The sequence below is a fragment of the Equus caballus genome, chromosome 1 (genome assembly GCF_041296265.1).
Source record: "Equus caballus isolate H_3958 breed thoroughbred chromosome 1, TB-T2T, whole genome shotgun sequence".
Classification (NCBI taxonomy): domain Eukaryota; kingdom Metazoa; phylum Chordata; class Mammalia; order Perissodactyla; family Equidae; genus Equus; species Equus caballus.
In genome coordinates, this window is record NC_091684.1 from 149,970,448 (window position 1) to 149,987,863 (window position 17,416).

Sequence of the window (17,416 nt, forward strand, 5' to 3'; positions counted from 1 at the left end):
AGTGGAGATAACATTTTCCCAAAGCTATATAGTTTTTTAACACTTAATAACCTCTGCAGAGATCATGTTAACACATAAATGAGGACCTCAAGAATGTTTCATTCACCTCTCCACCAAAACTGTTTCTTGGATGTACTGATTAAACAAAGTTTTGGGAAGAAAATGGGCCACTATCACCAAATCCATTTTCAATAAATGTAAATTATGCCTCAATTAGCTCTGTTGTCCTATAAAATGGTAGAAAAGTGTTGAAATGTGGAAAAATATTGAAATGCTTTTTCTCAAAGGGCATGGCTTTGACATTTGCCAATATGAATAATTCTGGTTCCGTGTCACGAGACATACAATATGTCTGACATATTATAAAATTAATTGTGCACAGACACACAAACACAGATAGAAACAATGACTCTGGGTCACATGAAGTATCATGAATAATATATTATAATGTGATAACCTTAGGTATATTCAAAAACTATTATAAGCAATAGTACTACAGAAAATAATAATTTCCAGACTTGCAAATCTCAAAGATAATACCATATTTTTGTAAGAACTGTACAATAAAAATGAAACAGCCATGAGATAACGGAAGATTTTGAAGTAGTTTAAAAATCAAAAACATAATTATGTTAAATATTTTAATATTTTTATTATAGTAGCAATAGCTGACATTTGCTGAACATAAAATAAGAGCTAGGCACCATATTCAATATCTGAAAATGCATTTGCCCAATTAATCTTCATATAACTTTCACTAAGTATTATTTATACCCATTTTACAGAGGCTAACTTCCCATAACCATGCACATTCTGGGCATTTTCAAACCGAAGGTGTCTTCTCCCTACCTCTTATGATGTTTGTGTCTGACCTTTCTTTTCCTTCAAAACTGACCTGTGCTGACTTTTCTGTGAATACTCAAAGAGGCTGCTGACTAGATAGCAGAAAGATGATTAGGGTTAAAGTGATCACAGATGTTGGAGGCTTGATGTATAGTCCTTCCCGATGATATCTGTATTTTAGCAGGGTACTTTATGGTTTTATGTAGCTAATGTAGGAATAATCTATTTATTGGAAGCCATTGAAAGATTTTTGAGAATATAAACCCTCTAAACATTCCCCAAACAAAGAAATGTACTGGTCAGGAGTCTGATTGCAAACGACAAAATCAACTTTCAAACCTCACAATTTCCAGGACATGAGAAAACCGACTAAAGAACTTTCTAATTGGGTGGTTAAAAGCTTTGACTGGCTGCTTAAGTTATATGCCCAGCAATGGATAATTAAATTATGCCCAGGAAAGAGAATCAAGAAGAAGTTGACAGCCCCTATTCATTCTCTAAAGGATGCTCTTTACATTATTTCTCATTCATGTTAATCTGGCTTAAAGTAGCTGAAAGTGGTGTATGGCTGAGCAAAACTTCCTGAAAATTTACATGAATTTGATTTCAAATGTCCTCAAATCAGAAGTTATGATCCCAATACTAGACAAATCTTTTTAACTTTAAGATACTTAAAATGACCACTTTGACAATGGGATGGGGATAGGGTACAGTTCCACAGACTTGGACACAATTTTCAGCTCTAACATTCCCTAACCATGGAAACTTGGGTAAGCAGCAATCTCTCCAACCAGCATGGCTAGTCTGAGGCTCAGAAGAACTTAGACACTTGACAGGTTTCATTTCTCCTCGTTCACAAACAAAAACAAACAAAACCAATCAGATTTAAATTTACACACACACACATATCCAGCTTCTCCTACTGGCTTAGAGAAGTTAATGCAGCCCTTAAAGGATGGGCTTATTCTTTGCTGTGGCTCAGACACTGCTGAAACTAGACTCAAGCTGTGATTCATTTGACAAGACCAACATTACTTGGGGCGATACAGAAAAAGGATTGCTTCTTTCCTGTTCCACTTCCAGTTCATCCCTAAGTTCTTTTCTCTCTTGGTATGTTTCTTGATTGCCTTAAAAATTCAGACTCTTACTCATAGGCTCCTTCTTTTATTCATGAACATTAAAACTAAGGGTATTCTCTAAGGGGAGTAAGAAGCAATGGTGTTGGGAGGGAGCAGTGAGCAATCTCCCACATCTTATTTTGTTTCTTATCTGCTGCAATGTCTTAAACAGAACAACTCCCTCTCAAACCCTTCTTTTGTGATAATTTCAGTAAAGGAAGGATGACAAAGCAGCTTGCTTTTGAAGTGAGGAAAAAGAGGCTGTGGTGGTTAATTCCTGTTAGAAATCTCATTTCAAGAGCAGACTGCATCATCCAGATCATAGATCAGAATTTGGTCTCAGGAGAGCCCACAGCTGACCTCACAGAAGCTTCTTGAAACTGAAGCCCTTTCATGCTGTCACCAAAATGCTGACCCGCCGTTGTACTCTAAAGCACAGCACACAAGCCCCCCTGAAAACCGAACATGCACTTCAAACAGGATTGGGTTATTTCTTCAGCTCTTCAGAAAACAATTGCAAAGCTACTGCAACACAAATTAACTTCTTTGAAATTTAAGTAATTGGTCAATAAAGTGTATTGTAGATGAATATTGATTTCCCATCTAGTTTCTTCAATCTTTATGATACAGTTTTTCAGCCAGCTTTCTAGTTCTCAGATCTGAGTAAAATTACTGCTCATCCAGAGCTCTCATTACACCCTTTGCAGACTCTTTCTGTTCTTGGCTTTGCTCCTAGTCCTCTCCTTGGGTGGCTGCACCAAAAACTGGAAAAGACAAGCAAAAAAATAAAAGTGTAGCAGGAGAGCACTGGAAAATCTCTCTGAGGGGCTGAATTTTAATTTCAACCTCACCTCTTTCTAGCCCCTTAATATTACAGTCACCTTCCCATATCTGTAAAATGGGAACAGTACTTGCCCTGTTTACTTCACAGAGTGTTGTGGAGTAACTGCACACTTTAAACCAAAATGCCAGTCATTCTTGATAAAATGTGTTGCCTGAAAACAAAGAAGAAAAATCACAAACACACACACACACAAAGCATAAGAAATTTATTTAAATTTTTTATCATATCTTAAACATTAGATTACATGGCCTGTATATAATATTTTTACTTTAAAAAAAAGAATCAGGATTTACTTTCAAAAAATCACGAGTATACTTATAAAATCTAGAAGCGCAAAGTTCATTACTTACTGATAGAATCTATAAAAAGCCACTAACATAAATGCTATTTCCACACATACATTTGATAAAAATTGAACCTATTTAAAATCATGAAGGAATATTTTCTTTGCTAAAATTTTTTTCTTTTTACTTTTGAATATGCTACTTTTATAAAGCCATCGAAATGTACAAGGTATGTCTTCTCTATAAAGAGAATTTGGAGATGACTCTCTTTTCCAAGGGAAACATGATCAGATATGATTTAACTGTCCAAAAGCAAAAGCTGTTTTAAAATAAAAGTCAAAGTGCTCATAATATAACATAGTAAATTTTCTGAAGGTCATCATTCCTCCAGATATCAAATAGTTTGCATAAGCACATTCATTGCTCCACAGTTTCATTTATTGGCTGGTTCCATGAATAAAATAGTAGTCTTTCAGCAATGCAACAGGACACTTATACAAAAGTTGTTTTCTCCTTAAGTGATTTCAGAACTAAACTGCATTGAAAATATCTTGATTTAAGGCAGCTATCTCTTTCCTTTATTTCTTTGAGAAAAGCTTCCAAATATCCCTTACTTTTAAAAAGAAACATGTAAAAGACCAAGGGTGCACAAGGAGCAGCACAGACAAGAACCATGTGGCTATAAACAGGCACACTCAGCAGGCCAGTATGTTGACTGCACTGAAGCCCTAGCCAGGCCCTTACAGCCACTCAGAGAATTAGTAATTCCTATTACAGTTCCAGAGAAACCTGACAGAGCATCACATCACAAAATTAGAATTTGGGAAGACAGGACAAGAAAGTTCATTTACTTGACTCTCTATTTCAAAATCCAGCACCTAGAAACTCTCAGCGTTGATCAAGGTGAAAGAAAATTTTGTGTATGAAAATGCTTTGTAAACTGTAGAGTCCTGCATAAATGTGAAATGTTATTACCAAGCAGACCTGGGTACTTCAAAGGACATTAGCTTCAGTTTAAAGTTTGGTAGTGAGAAGATGACAATAATGGGCACAGATGAAGTTCCTAAGTTGACTGCAGATTTCAATTATCATCATTTCCAAATGATCTGGTCCCTTATCATTGTGAACTCATGTATCTTCATTTCAAATATTGAAATTGCAGTAACCAGGACACAAAATAAAACAATCAAATAAAACATGACAAAACAAAACAGAAAGACAAGTATCATGAGCAGACAAATGTAGTATATTCATAAAGCGGAATCATAGCACTAAAAAAGAAAGAATTATGATACAAACAACATGGATGAATCTTAAAAACTTTATACGGAACAAAAAAAGCCAGATACAAAAGAGAACATACAGTATGATGCCATTTACATGAAGCTCAAGAACAGTCAAAAGTAATCTATAGTGACAGAAATCACCAGAGTTGTAGGGAGGGTGGCACAGATTTGACTGGAGACAGAGTGAAGAAACTGTCTGGGGTAAAGGAAATGTTCCATATATTTATTGAGCATTATTTACACAGGTGTCTACATGTCCTCATCTGATTCTACACTTAAGATCTGTACGTTTCTTTCTCTATATTTTTTACCTCAATATATTTTGTAAAAGGTGAGCTTTCTTCTCTTTTCTTCTCTCTTCGTTTTTCTTCTCCTTCACATTTCTCTCCCTTTCTTTCTCCTCCCCTCCTCAAGCTGGATTAACCCTAGGCAATCCTCTACAATTCCGAGCAGAAACCTCCCTGAGCTAGATTCTGTCTTCCCTGAGCCTGTGATCCTAGGAGCTTCTGCTCACTCTCAGGGAGTGAACATGGCATTGAGGGATTGATGAGGCAGGAGACATCGGAGAGGGGAAGGTAAAGGACAACAGGAGTCTTTTCTAGATCTGCTATAAACTACATCTGGTACACAGAAACATTTTTGCATGATTCATCTAATCAAATCGAATAATTATCTTAAAATGACCTTTTTAACCTGACTTTTTGTCATATTACTATATTATCGCAGAGAGAACTTCTCTTGACAACTTCCTAAATTACCCAGGGAAACCACTTCCAGAATCTCTAGGCCCCAGTAACTCAAGTTATCCACCAGCATCCCAATAACCTAGCATCCACCGGTTAACTCAGCCACTGATTTAAATTATTGCACAGAAGAGTTTAACAGCCTGAGATCTAACAGCCTGAGATTAGTGAGCAGTCCTTCAATGATCACGGGGTTAAGAAACATGCCCCACTAAAGTTGTTGGATCTTAGATCAAGATAAAATCCACACATGAAATAAATTGCCTTAGTGATTCCAGAAGAATATGCCATATTTGGACTTACAAGAACACCATTATTTATTTTTTGGTCAAAGCACCAAAAATCCCATTTATCTATCTATCTGTCCCACTGAACATCAAATGGTGAAACAGTTGACAGTGGTTATCTCTGGCGAGAAGAATAGGAAGCCTTCTCTGTCTTACTCATCTCTGTGTTTGTTTGTTGTTTTGTTTTTACAACTAGTATATTGTTTTTATAAGTACAAAAAAGACTAACAATATAATAAAAAATACTTCTATGATGAGGCAATGATAAATGGGTAATTGTAACAGTCTACGTCTGCTTTGTTGCCCATATTTTGTAAAAGGTATAAACCTGGATGACTTGTCCAAAGATAATGTTATAAAAAACCATCTGGAACAAAAAAATTCCTAACATTGACAGCAGTTTCTGTTCTCAGTTGATTTCCAAGGCAAGGAGGTATGTGAGCACTATAAGACGTGAGGCTTTTTATAGAAGAAATCAATCCATGTCTATAGCATTTTCTTAATATCTTAACATTCTTGTTTTTTTAAAAAGATTTTATTTTTCCTTCTTCTCCCCAAAACCCCCTGGTACGTAGTTGTATATTTTTAGTTGTGGGTCCTTCTAGTTGTAGCATGTGGGATGCCCCCTCAGCACGGCCTGATGAGCGGTGCCATGTCCACACGCCCAGGATCTGAACCAGCAAAACCCTGGGCCGCCGCAGTGGAGCGCGCAAACTTCACCACTCAGACATGGGGCCGGCTCCTCATTATTGTTTTATAATGTGGAGACAACACGGGGCAATTGAATTGCCAGGACTGTTCACTAGTCCTACGAAGATCAACATACTCCTGAGTCAACCCCTCAAGCCTTCAGTTTTAAACATAATATTGAAATAGGTAGGTTCGATTTTGAGAATGACTTAATTGAGAACTCAATAGAAGTTTTAGTACTTGAGCTTACAGGTTTTAACTTTCCATTGGATTAGAAAAACAGACTTCAATGTATTAATGAGAATGTTTAGCATCACATTATACCAAAATGCCTGTGCATACTGGACTTCAAAACGCAACATGAGCAAAAGCTAAAGACAATCATGAATAATTCAGATCACATCACGCATGTCAGACTAGAAAAATAAAGAAATTTTATCTCCAACAGGAAAGCCTATTTAGCATAAAAGGTCATTATGTGGGACCAGAGCCAAACAAAAGCATTTTAAAACACATGTCCTGTGTTCAGGTATCTGAGAGAACTTCTTTAATAATTTAAATTGATATAGCACATGAATTAATGTCCCTTCCTCACCACCTCTTGTTACCTCCAGAGAAGTAACACTGAATCTCCCATCAAACAATTTCTCTGTGGACTGCCTATCGTGTGCCAGTATTGAGTGACACACAAAAGATACAAGGTACAACCCTAGATCTCTAGTGTTTGAGTAAAGACTGCTGCAACAGAAAAAATTAGAGCACACAGGACAGTGCTACAGTGTGTAACGCAGACCACAGACCACAAGAAGTATTGGAGAAGCATAACTACTTGTGCCACAGGCTGCGAGGGGTCAAAGAGGACATTGATTTCTTACTTGATTCCTACTTTTTTCTGCTCAGTCTTACACACCACTGCCAGATCCATTGTCCCCAAGTGCAGCTCCAATCACATTACTTTTTCACTCACAAATATGAGTCTCTTCCCCAATGATTTGTTTGAAAAATCTTTACCTTGACATAATATTGGCCTCCAAGCCACCTTACGAGCATCCTCCTGCTACCCTCCTCACTCAAAAGCCTTTAGGGTCTAGGCAACCAAGGTAAAAATGTGTAGCAGCCTGTTGGAAAACTACAGAGAGTACACAGACTAGGCAGGACCCACCTAAACGCATTCAGATTATAAGTGGAAGGAAATCTTATGGTGGTCAAACAAAACAAGCCTGTGGTCCACAGTCAACCTGCTGGGCCACACGCTGCAACCCACGCAGGCCATAGTGAGCCTTTACCCTGAGCACCGTTTGTCTTTCCCTTCACTTTTTCTTGCATTTCCTTTGCCTTCAATGTTCATAAAACCACATCATCACCTTCAAGGCTGACCTTAAATCTACTTCCTCCATGAAGTCTCTCAGATCCCATCAAACCAGATGTAATCTGTCCTTTCAAGTTTCAGAGCTGTGGCACTTATATAACTTGTTCTTTTAAAAGTAATAATTTGTGCACTTAAATTACGTTCCTTACTAAAAAAAAGAAAGTTCCTTGAGATTAGAGATTTTCTTACTCATCTCCAGGTACATTGTGTTATTAGGTGCTCAATACATTTTCTACAAATTGAACTAAAATTGCAACATGAGAGAATATTTTTCAAAGTTTTCTGCTCAAGTTACTTACAATCTATATGAGAGGAAAAGTCACGTGCACATGAAAGGATTCTTTTAATTAGTCACATGGCAATTAAAGAAATGCATGACAGTCTATGTGGAAGTGCTAAGTAAGAGGTACCAGCAGAAAGTGGTATAAGTTTCAGAGGAATGTGAGTCCACTGAGGACCGGGCCAGACAGGGAAGGCTTTGGGAGGTGGAATGGGTTGGGATCTGAGCTAGGTATTGAAGGCTATATAGGGTTTGGATATATAGGACAGTAAGGGAGGCATTTCAAAAAAGAAAGTTCTGGTGTGTGACCTTGATAAATCCAGCTGTCCTCTCTAGGTGAAGGTTCTCATCTACATGATGGAAATATCTAATTGGATAATCTCTAAGTCCCCCAATTTCAATGATATAAGTAAAGGCATAGTGCATGACGTGTTTGGAGACAACCTGTCATAGAGGTTAAGGGCATGGGCACAGAAGTCAGACAGACCTGGGCTCCAGTCCTGGTACTGCCACTTCCCACATGTGTGGCCTTAGAAAAGTTGTATAACTTATTTAAGTTTCAATTGTTTTCATCTATAAAATGAGAATGATATTAATAATGCATACTCCATTGGGTTGTCAAAGGTTTAAATGAGATAATGCATTACAGTACTTTGTACAGTACCTAACACAGATTAAATGCACAGTAAAGTCTAGTTATTACCTTTATTGTAAGAAATATACCTACTTTGGAATGTATAAGAACACTGAATTAGGCTCTTTTTGTTTTCCCAGAGTGGGCACTATAACTTAAAGCAAAGGACCAATAGCTGACAACAAGCACATTCTGAAAACTCTTGAAAAATTAGACACCTTTTTAAGACTTTTTAGAGGTAACTAAGCCATCTCATCTGCTCTACAATCATTAGCCCATGTCAACTCTCCCATCCAGTCTACACAAGCAGAGGAACATGCAATGGTGGGAGGGTGGAGAGGAGTGGAGGAAATGGCAGAAATTTAAGTCATGTGCCAGGACAAGGGTGTTAGATTATTTTCCCTTCTCCTCCCAATGGAAGAGGGAGAAAGTGCTCAATCCTCCCCTAAAGCCAAGTGATATGGCTTCCAAGACATTTACTCAGCACATAAAGGTAATTGATATTTCATCCCATGGTTAGAAGTATGTTTACACGGACTTTGAACTGAGGTAAAGAACAAAGAGAGAGAGAAGGGAAAAGGGATGTGGCTGTAGGGCAGCTCACAAGCCCACAATTTGACAAGGAAAAGCTGCTGCAGGTGTTTCCGTGGGTCAGATCATCATGGAAAAGGAGCCAAATTGAGCCATTTTGCAGGCAACAAAGGAGGGATACTCCAGCAACAAGAGGCTGCAGCATACTGCTTGGTTGGAGAAGGAGACAGAGTGGGAAGAGGAAGATTCAGAACGGACCTTCCACAAGAACCTCAACTTCCACAGGAAATCCCAGAAACTCACAGCTTCCCCTCCCCAGAGCTATCACTTGGAGGCCTAAAACACAGAAGGCATTGACAGCAATTTGGTGTTAGAGAAACAGGGACAACCCCAGAGAGAAGACTACAACAACAGCCACAAAAGGAAAAAGGACTTGTCCCTGACCCTCTTCCTCCTCCTTAACACACCAAAGGATCTAGAATCAGGGCAGGAAGGAAAGAGGAGAGCAGGCACAGGCAATATCCTACCATCCTGAAGATTTCCTGGAACAAAGATGAAGCCTGTGGAAGTGGCAGGGAGAAGGTAAAACTGGAGTTTAAAATTGCACTAGACTGGACTTTTTAAGAACTAGAGTGACCAAAAAGCCATGTGACCTGAGGAAGTTGTCATTTAAAGAACCTTACCTTGCTGAAGAAAGTGAGTAAAGAATATGATTTTATATGCATGCCCCTAACAAGGTCTGTTATAGGTACAGTCAGCCTAGAGGAATAATGAGAGATGATATCAGAGGGTAAACTACAGCCAGATTGTGAGAATCTTGAATTATGAGCACTTGAAATGTATCTTGAAGGTAACAGTGAATATTTGAGGTTTGGGACCAGGTCAGTACAGACCTTTAGGAAGGTTAAATGAGCTAATGTGTAGGGTAGATTAGAAGATGCAGAGCCTAGAGACATGGAGGCTGGAGAGGAAGTCGTTACAATCATTCTGATGACTCTTAGTCACTGGGGCCTTGAATAAATGTATGGCATGGGGATTCAGAGCAGAGGCTCTAGTCCTCTTATTTATTAGCTGTGTGACCTTGGCCAAACTTCTTAAATTTCTGTGCCTTGGTTTACTCATTTGTAAAATGGAAATAATGACAAGACTCGCCTTATAGAGTGGTTGTGAAGATTAAATGTGAGAATGTACATAAGGTGCTGAACTATCACCTGGCACATACTAGTTGAATTAGTTAGGACATTGGCTCACTTGCTGTAACAGAAGCTCCAAACTATGGTGGCTTAAATAAGATAGGGTGTATTTTCCTTTCATCCACGTGTAAGCAGTCCTAGGAAGGCAAGCTGGATGGCCAAGGACTCTTCAATCTTCTTGCTCTGATGCATTCATTTACATGGCCCAGGACATCTCCATTACAGCTAGTGGGAAAAAGAAGAAAGAAAGATGAAAAGGAATAGCACATACTGCAAAAATTCAGGAAGTGTGTCATTATAGAAAAGGGGAGGATGCATATCAGGAGACAGCAGCAAGCAATATTTGATGTATATTAATGTTCTATAAAGATAAAAATTAACTGCTTGAAGGAGAGGAGAAAAGTAGGAAAAAAGCATTTTTGGTGGGTGAGACTTGGTATGCAAGACAAAATATTTCCGATTTTATTGAAGAAGGATTTAGACAAAACTGTATCATAAAAGGATAATGAAGAACCCAAAGGATCTGATCTTCATGTAATAGGGATATTGCGAGAATTAGTTAAGGTATTTAGGACAAAGCTACATGAACTCCAAAATATTATTAATGAACTGTTTCAAGGAGAGGGGAAATGTATACTAATATTGCAAGAAAAGTGAGTAAGCCCACAGGAAGTTTCTATGGATTCCCTTTTTTATGGAGCAAAGCATGACATCATGGAGGGAAACATTAATGATTTCCTTCTACCCACGAAATGTCTTCAAAAGAAATCAAAGTCGTGAATGTCTTAAGTCAGTGTACGAACACTTGCTTTTACCTAGCTCGTGAGACAAGTGATATCTCATCTGAGTCAAACCGCCTTAAAGCAAGTGGAGCTGACCACTTCATGATTGCAAAGGTTTGCCGCCCCCATGTGGCAGTCCTCTGTGACTGCAGGGACTGCTCGTCATCCACTGCCCTAAGCTTTCTACCTTCACGTCCCAGACGCTGATTCCAGATCGCCGTCTGTCTGTCATCAAATATGGTGGATTATCGGTTCGCTTTCTGTCCTTGACTATTCTTGGTTTTAAATCAGGCCCTCGGTGAAGTCTCTATAGAAAGCCTTAAAGAGCATTTCCACATGCCTGAGTAATGGAATCGAGTCTCTAGTTTAGGATTTAACTTATTTTCATCCCTCCAGACCATATGGGCCATTTTTAGCTCTTTATGGTTTGGCCAAAAGCAAAATCAACAATCCTAGCTGGCTGTGGTTTAAACAAGAGGAGATATATGACTCTTTGTGGACAGGGCACTTTCCCAGGCAAGAACACTTTGTACATTAAGCGGAGATAAGGACCCTGCTGGGGCAGGCTGCACAGGCTGTTAGGTCTCCCTTGACCCCTCTTCTGACCCCTGCAGCACAGTTAATACAAGCTGAGCATTCAGCCTCCAGACCCAGGAAAGATACCCCAGGGGCTGATCCTCAGGTGGATCATTGTACCTATTTTCTTGTTTAAATGTGTCCTTTTGTTACAAAGAACCATAGACTACCAGTCCAAACGGCCCCTGGCTGCATTTTGGTTGATCAGCTGAAGCATATAATACAACGCTTTTCCAATTGCCAGCGAGGTGAGAGTACATTGAAATGTCCTCCACCCCTCCCTGCCTGCCTGCAATTCCAGTCAGGTGGTCAGTGGAAACTTCTGGTCATCAGAGCAGCAACTTGGCTGTTTTCTATTCATAGATAGATTAATGTGATAAAGGTTTGTAATATAACCTTGGACAAGGAGAGAAAGAGTGCACCTTAGCAACATAAAGTAAGGGTTATTATTTTACAGGAAATAGGATACAAATCACATTAACGGGCAGGAAGGAAATCAATCCTCATAGTGACAAGGTGTGTTTATTCTTAGATACTTTAGGGAAAACAATCACCATCCACAGGACCAGAGCTCTCCCCACACCCCACTCCACCCCTCTCTCAATTCCTCAGAACTTTTCCATCTGCAGAGTTTTTTCCAGAAGAGAAAGCCATTGACTTTCAGTGGATGCCTTGAGGCTTCAGGATTCGTAAAGAACTAGTTGTAAAGTGATTTTCATTGGTCCACAGAGAAGCAGGGCACTAAAAGAGAGAGGGCAGGAAGTGGACACTTCTGAAGGCATAAGAAGGGCTTAGGTAATGGGAGCAATTTCACCAAAATTGAACATCATTCATATTTCATCTGCTAGGTAAAAACTGTATTTTATTGTAGTTTTAGTTTTCGTTCCTATTATTACTACAGAGAAGCATGTTTTCTCATGCTTATTATTCATTGTTCATTTGCATTTCTTCTGCTTTAACTGCTCATTTGTACCCCTTGACCTCCAGTCTGATGTTAAATAATAGTAATGAGAGTGGACATCTTTGTCTTTTTCTTAAATTTATTGGGAATTCCTCTGGTGTTTCTCCATGAGTATTATTTCTACCGCTAATTGCTGATAAAAACTCTTTTCAAATTAAGTATATTTCCAAGTTACTAAAGATGTTCCTCAGAAATGGATGTTGAACTTTATCAAATGGCCTTTCTAGAATCAATCATATACTTTCTCTGCTTAATTACTGATGTAGTGAATGACTTCAAGATTTCTGAGTGTTGAACTATCCCTGAGCTTCTCAAATATGACATAGTGTTATTTTAAAATTTTGCTAGATATTTAGATGACTGTTTTTAATACTTTTGTTTCTATCTTCATATATGAAAAAAGTCTGCAAATTTCTTTTTAGTGCTATCCTCCAACACTTATGTGACTGTGACAACAGAATGTGACAACTAGTGACATAACAGTTTCATAGTATGAATTGCTAATTTCTATGTCTTTATGCTTTGCAATAACTTAACCATCTCAAATTTTTTTGTCTTGAAGTTCAGGTTGGATTTGCTGCCCAAACATTTGGATCTGGTGACTGTGGATCAGGAGCAAGGTGGGGGAGAGAGCTCTTTGATTATCTTTCTTTATTGCTTTTACCTGTTCTTGAAGCTAAATTGCTAATTGTTTTTCAGGAAAGTTATCCATTTCATCTACATATTCAAATTTGCTCACATAAATGTATAGTTAGTATTCATTTGAAATTGTTAAATTTCTTCATTATCTGAGTAAATACTTCCTCATTACTAATATTGCATATTTGTGTTGTCTATATGGTCTTTTCAAAGAAATAGCTCTGAAGGCAATATTTTTGCTATTTCATTAATTTCTGCTCTTATCTTCATTAATTCCTTGATTCTTATTTCTTTAGTATTGCCACTTATCTGTCTTCTGAGGTGAAATGTAAAGCTCATATATTTTGAATTGATTGGGTTTTTTGCTTTTGTGGGGGACTGGCATTGGCCACCCCAAGATATGTCTCTTTGGCATGAGGATTATTTGGGGCTGGTTACTTTTAATAAACTGCAGACAGGAAAGGAACTCTGAGAAGCAGAGTTTACTTACCCTTTGTTAAGAGACATTTACATTGTAAAGGAATTCTCCATCTGTAAATGTGTCTCCCTCTCTGTACCAGGAAGAAGGTGGATGACCTTAGCTCTAGAAACTCTTAACCAACGCCACAGGCGAGGACTTAAATCTGCATTTGTTTACTGTGCTTGTCTGATAACTTCCTGTAACTGACTCCCCCCACCCCCAACATCCTTTGTCTTTAGCTGAAGATGATATTTAAGGTGGGGGCTTCAGCCATTTTGGCGAGTTGCTCAGCTTGCCTGAGCCTCTCCCATGTATACATGTTATAAAGCTTTGTTTAATTTTCTCCTGTTATTCTGTCTCATGTGAATTTAATTTGTTCTCTGGCCAGAAGAACCCACAGTGGGGAGAGGAAATGTCTTCCTCCCCTACACTTTCAAAAAAGAATATAAAGTTTTAATATGTTTTGTTTTCACTATCATTTATGGAAAATATTTACTGTTGTAACTGTGATATAATAGCTTCATAATTTCAGAGTACTGAAGAACAGCAGTTGAAAAGATTTTTTACTACCTTTGTCTACCACATAATTTTTGCTTGCCTCTTTAACCTGAGTTTTTAGAAAAGTTTCATTTTAAACATGATTTCTTTGTGGTTATTTTACTGTCTTATTTTGCTTTTTTATTTTATTTTACCATCTTCTAGTCACTGATTTCTTGCTCTATTGCTTTGTGGATTCAGGATTTCTACTTTGGGGGATTTATTGACATTTTTCTTTTGGCCTAATAATATGTAATCAATTTTTTGTGTGTGACTGTTTCATAGTTAACTTACTTTTAAGTAGAGCCAATTTTTAGCAAATTTCTATATTTACAATTAAGAAGAAAATAAACAGTTAAATAGAAATATAATTTTAGATACATATTTTCAAAGCTCTATCAAAAAATACATAACCTGAGATTCAAAGTAGATTTTGCTGGATCATTAAGTTATGGAGTTCAGCGGTCCTCAAAACCTGAAGCTTCATCATTCTTTCACCTTCCTACCTAAGTCACTGTTATGGGCTGAATTGTGTCACTCAAAATTTGTAAGTTGAAGTCCCAACCCCCAGTACTTCAGAATGTAACTCTATATGGAGATAAGGTCTTTAAGGAAGTGATTAAGACAAAATGAGTCCATTAGGGTGGGGTTCTAATCCAATGGGACTGGTTTCCTTATAAGAAAAGAAAGAGACACCAAGAGCACGTGCACAGAGAAAAGGCCATGAGAGGACACAATGAGAAGCTGGTCATCTGTAAGACAAGGGGAGAGGCTGCAGGAGAAATCACACCTGCTGATGTCTGGATCTTGAACTTCCAGCCTGTAGAACTAGGAGTAAATAGTTTCTGTTGTTGAAGGCACTCAGTCTGTGATATTTTATTATGATGGCCCTAGCAGACTAATACAATCACCCATGGACTATGGTTCCAACCACACCCTTCGTAACTGAGGCCAAGTACATTTGCTATTTATCAGTCACACCTGCACCATTGTTTTTCTTAGGGTAAAGAAATATTTTTCAGTATTCGGGTCTTTATCCAATGTAGGAAAAGAAAAGATAGTCCAAATTAGATCAGTTTATTCATCATGTATCTTGTCTATTCCCAGTAGACATTAACTCATTCCTTTAATTTTCTCAATCTTTCCTCTCTGCTTGAAAGTTTGCCACACCCACAGCCCAACAAGCAGGTCAGTAGCTGTTCCAAGGCTATGAATTCAGGTCCTGACTCTTGGTTCAATGCCCTTTCCCACTCACTACACTGCTCATTTCATAGACTCAAAGACTTGTTTAGAGAATTTACTCTTCTCTCCATTCCGACAAATAGAATTGTGTGATAGTCAAACAATTGCCCTTCAAGCTCTGTGAAAATGAACATTTCTGAAACCCATCATAAGGTTTGATATCTTTTCATCTAGAAGGAATCAGGGTTACTTTATAATAAATAAAACAATCTAGAAAGAGGGCATTCTTCAGGGATGTCTATACCTACAATTCTGCAAACACTATTGGTTTTTATGGGCCAATCTTCTTCTGGTGAAAAAGGGAATTTCTTAGGTCTAAAATATTTAAAGATGTAGCCAATGCAGAGAGAATATTGAAAGTTTAAAATTGAAATTCACTTGCTACAGAAACTGCTTGAGGCCTATATTGCCTTTAATATTCCTTTGACAGAAAGCCATGATATAATTATGCAATATGTCTTTGCACTGTAAATCAATGGAATTCATATTAAGGCACTTTCCTTTGCAGGGACTGAATTGAAAATGGGATTGAGAAAGAGTGAAAAGCAAGAAAAACATTTGTTGGTTTTTCCTGTTTAAAATAACTTATTTTTTTCTTCTTCCAGATTCATTAAAGATAATGCAAATAAGTAAAAAGGAAGAAAATACCCACCTATAAGCTCACCATCTCCAGAAATAACCAATGTTGCTAATTCAGTGTACATATTTCCAGTCAGTTTGGTATAGACATAAATATTATTTTTAATTGAAATTTTGTTTGAATTGGTATTCTAGGTTGGATTTCCCTAAGAAAAGCTTGTGACAAAGATTCAAGTGCTAGTAGCTCATGTGAGTGATGATGTCTGGAAACACAGGTAGGAGACAGAGAAGAGAACGGAAAGCAGCCAATAGAGGGCACATTACCTGGGAAGTTACCACTGTGAGTAACTGGAGCTGACCCCAACTCTAGGAGACAGTATGGAGCATGGGTCTCAAAGTTATCTCAACAAAGGGGTGAATGGGCTGTTTATACATGAATTCCATCAATTATTGGCTGACAGCTCATCCAGGAGCATAATTCTTCAGCACTTCTGGCTGCTAAGCACATGGACAAAGAAAACTCAATTGGAAATATAGCAAGAATACACTGAAATAGTGAGGGTGAATGTATGGGCTGTTGCACACATAGCATCTACCACAATTGGAATGTTGTTTGGTAACCTGCTTTGTTCATTTATTATACCTCGAATTTTTTACATGATATTAAATGGTCTGAGTATGATATTCACTGTTACTCCTTTTGGCTGCATACTAGTCTATTGAACGACTACATCAATCTCTGATTGTTGGCATTTGGAGTTTCTACTTTTTTCATTATAATATACAAATTGCGATAGATATTCTTGTATTGAAATGTTTTGTGCAACTATAGCATATCATTATTATAAATAGCTAGAATTTGAATTATTGCATCAAAGAATATGCAAAATTTTATGGCTTTTGATTTGCATTGCAAAACTGCCCTCTAGAAAGATTTTACTGATTTACACAATTAGCAATGTGTGTTATTTCTATTGTTTCCTGCCTAATATTGAGCCAAAGGGACAGGGCTGCCCCAAAAGCCGTGAGGGTGGTGCTGCCACTACAGTGAGCATGGAGGGCAGAGCATCAAACCAAAGAGAATCAGATCTAATAGAAGTTGCCTTGCTAGGTTTTGGACCTGCTTGGGACCTGTCACTCCTTTCTTCCTTCCAATTTCTACCTTTTGGAATGGGAATATCTACCCTGTACCTGTCCACCTTTATATTTTGGAAGCACATCACTTTTCTGGTTTCACAGATTCACAGATGGAGAAGAATTCTGCCTCAAGATGAATTCTATCTTGAATTTCACTCATATCTGATTTAGATGATATTTAGATAAGACTGGACTCTAGACTTTAGAGTTTTAGCTAGAATGAGCTAATAGTTTTGGGGCTGTTGGATAGGATGAATGTATTTTACATGTGAGATGGACATGAATTGCATAGGAGGGACAGCAATGGATGCTATGGACTGAATTGTGTTCCCTAAGACTCCATATGTTGAAACGCCAACCCACAATGAAATGGTATTTGGAGATGAGGGCTTTGAGAGGTA

General features: G+C 37.9%; 2 long non-coding RNA genes across 2 annotated transcripts in view; one reads left to right on the plus strand and one right to left on the minus strand.

Annotated features, from left to right (window-relative positions):
• Window positions 1–3,261: 3,261 nt before the first annotated feature.
• Window positions 3,262–17,416, minus strand: part of LOC111767715 (uncharacterized) — an 85,780-nt gene continuing 71,625 nt past the window's right edge. The window contains exon 3 of the long non-coding RNA XR_011439995.1: window positions 3,262–10,327. This is a non-coding gene — a long non-coding RNA (uncharacterized lncRNA). The remainder of the gene's footprint in view (window positions 10,328–17,416) is intronic.
• On the plus strand, window positions 9,472–16,211 carry LOC111767716 (uncharacterized). Its single transcript, XR_011439996.1, has 3 exons — window positions 9,472–9,605; window positions 12,984–13,041; window positions 16,074–16,211. It is a non-coding gene; the product is annotated as an uncharacterized lncRNA (long non-coding RNA).